This window comes from Carya illinoinensis, chromosome 12 (assembly GCF_018687715.1).
Source record: "Carya illinoinensis cultivar Pawnee chromosome 12, C.illinoinensisPawnee_v1, whole genome shotgun sequence".
Lineage (NCBI taxonomy): Eukaryota > Viridiplantae > Streptophyta > Magnoliopsida > Fagales > Juglandaceae > Carya > Carya illinoinensis.
The window spans coordinates 3,973,128-3,975,638 of NC_056763.1; the positions used below are offsets into that span (position 1 = coordinate 3,973,128).

A 2,511-nucleotide genomic window follows, 5' to 3' on the forward strand; every position below is an offset into this window, starting at 1 on the left:
TTGGCATTTTATTTGACACTCACTTTATTTTCAAACAAGCAATGTACTTGTTTTGATGGTTTAATGAAGAAGGACAAATGTATTTAATTTTAAAAGAACTGAGTGTTGCCTGTTGTATCCTGGAAGTTAGTCTGGTTACTAGGTCGCTGGGAGTGTTAGATAATACAAATTTCAACTTACTATTACATGAACAAATTTGCTAGAAAATACGTTATATTGAAGGGATCATAAGTCTGGTACAGTTTTAAAAATAAAATGCATATTACAAATTTATGAAGACTGCATCATAATGTAGAATGTTTACAAGTCACCAATCTGGCTAAACTGAAACACTAACTTAACAACATACAAAAAGTCCCTAACACAAACTTAATCTTCTATTGATCTTGATCTTAGCAAAATACATGAGATTAGTATAGAAAGTCCCCAAAATACGCATAGTAGCATGCGTGCATGACTAATCTCTATAACTTGACTTTGAAGCTCTTCCCGTTCATTCAGAAGATCCAACACTTTCTTTTGGATGTCCTCCTTTGCTTTATGGATCTCTTCCTTTTCTTTATGGATCTCTTCTAAAACATGTTGGACTTCATTCTCTCTCCTAGTGACTTCAACCTCTCTCTTTTGAAGTTCTTCATCTCTTTGCTGGAATTCACTTTTGTGCCGATCAAGTGGACTTCCATTTCCTTCTACAAAATCTGCCCATATAAAGTAATTGCAGTATGGCTTTCCCTGCAGTGATCAAGATTTGTAAAAATCAACCATAGAAAATTGTAGGAATCAAAAAGTATACAAAAGTTGTAAGTGATGACCTCCTTATTGTAATTTGGACAAGTGAAAAAAGGTCTTCTTGGATTTCTTGAAGTGTTGGAGACTTTGAGACGCGCAATTGATCCACATAAACATATTGGGGCATTTTTCCGATCACCCAAAGAAGATGATGAATGGGAGGATTGAGACATTACGTGAATGGAATAAAAAGGTAAATATCTCTCTAATCACTTCATTCCTTATAAACTATCACAGGGATCACCCAATTGTACTTATATATCGCAGCTCTCTTTGGTCTCAACTGCAAAAAAGAAAGGCCATGCAAATCAGAAGATTGACAGAAGCTAAAAAAAGTTAAAAACTGTCCTATGTTTGTTTGCAGACCCACATATCCACTTGGTGGCCACACTAAATGAGTATGTCGTGTGTGTACTTAAGTATGAGATGAAGAACTTGTTGCATCATGTCATGTGTGTGTACTTAGATATGAGATGAAGAACTTGTTACATCCTTCTCTTCAGCACTCTGATAGATGTGTCTCAAAAGGATATTTTTGGCTTCAGTAGTTATCACTGCAGAATAAGTTTAAGACAAATCAGTTCCTCATTATCAGATACCGATACTTATGTTTATTTGACGTCATTAACAGAGAATACTTGACATCACAACAACCACAATTGTCATAATGCATGTAAAATGAAGGTAAGGGTCGAAAAAGCCCCATCCTAAAATAAATAAGAGAAGCCCCAAAATGAAACAATAAGGAAAATCACGACATACTAATTGTCTTCATTACCTTGATCAGGTGGTGAAAGGGTGTGGCTGTGAGTAGGATAGAAACGTTATTATAGATGAAAAGAGAGATCCTATTTTTCTTCATAAACATAACAAAGAATACAAAGTGATGAACTTTTTCACTCTTAAAATCACAGCCAAAACACATACACACAAGCTTAAGAGCCCTACCAGAAGATCTAAATATCATTAATTTTATAAAAGGGATAGTCCAGCACAAGATGTATATAGCAGGAATGGATATTATTATACCATGAGGTTATATATCCAAATGTAACTTGATTATAAGAACTAGATCAAATAAAATAGCAACCTACACTCTGCAGGGAACAAGTTAGCATCTTATGACAAAAAAAAAAAAAAAAAAAAAAAAAAATAGAGCCTGCAGTGATTTCGTTTATAAACATGGGGAAATTGCTAATTTAGAAGGGGGACAGGGCGACCTACTAGAAGATATTAACTTTGTTTTTTTATTTTTTGGCTGGTAACATGCTAAAAGAATGTTCAGGTTGTGCCGTTTCTAATTGCAATGATACATGTTGTTGAGCCTATAAGCAAGCATTTAGTGGGCAAAAATAAAAACCCACAATCCTTATCCGGGATGTTTTTTCACTCCCCCCACCCCTATTTTCCAAGCAACCAACCAACAACTTAAATACAACATAAAACACAAAATAAACATGACCACAATAAATATATATTCTGAACTGCAAAATTTAGTGCAGTTGAATGTCTGATCGAAGGGCTACGAAAATACTTGAGAGAAAAATGCATTTAGGGCTACGGAAGGGGACAACGAACTCGAGTTGGGGAAGGGGACAATGGTCTCCAGCTGATGAAGGGAACGCCACTGTCTAGCTAAAGAGGAAGGAATGAGACGAATTTCCTTGGGCCGACGGTCTCGTTTCCAGCTGAGAAGGAAGGCAAGACGAAGAAGGGCACGAC

At 35.8% G+C, this 2,511-nt stretch overlaps 1 long non-coding RNA gene across 1 annotated transcript; it reads right to left on the minus strand.

The window, feature by feature from the left end:
- Nucleotides 1-270: 270 nt before the first annotated feature.
- Nucleotides 271-1,366, minus strand: LOC122290465. The gene is made up of 3 exons (XR_006236391.1): nucleotides 1,160-1,366; nucleotides 813-1,072; nucleotides 271-732 (listed from the first exon to the last, which is right to left on the minus strand). It is a non-coding gene; the product is annotated as an uncharacterized LOC122290465 (long non-coding RNA).
- Nucleotides 1,367-2,511: the final 1,145 nt, after the last annotated feature.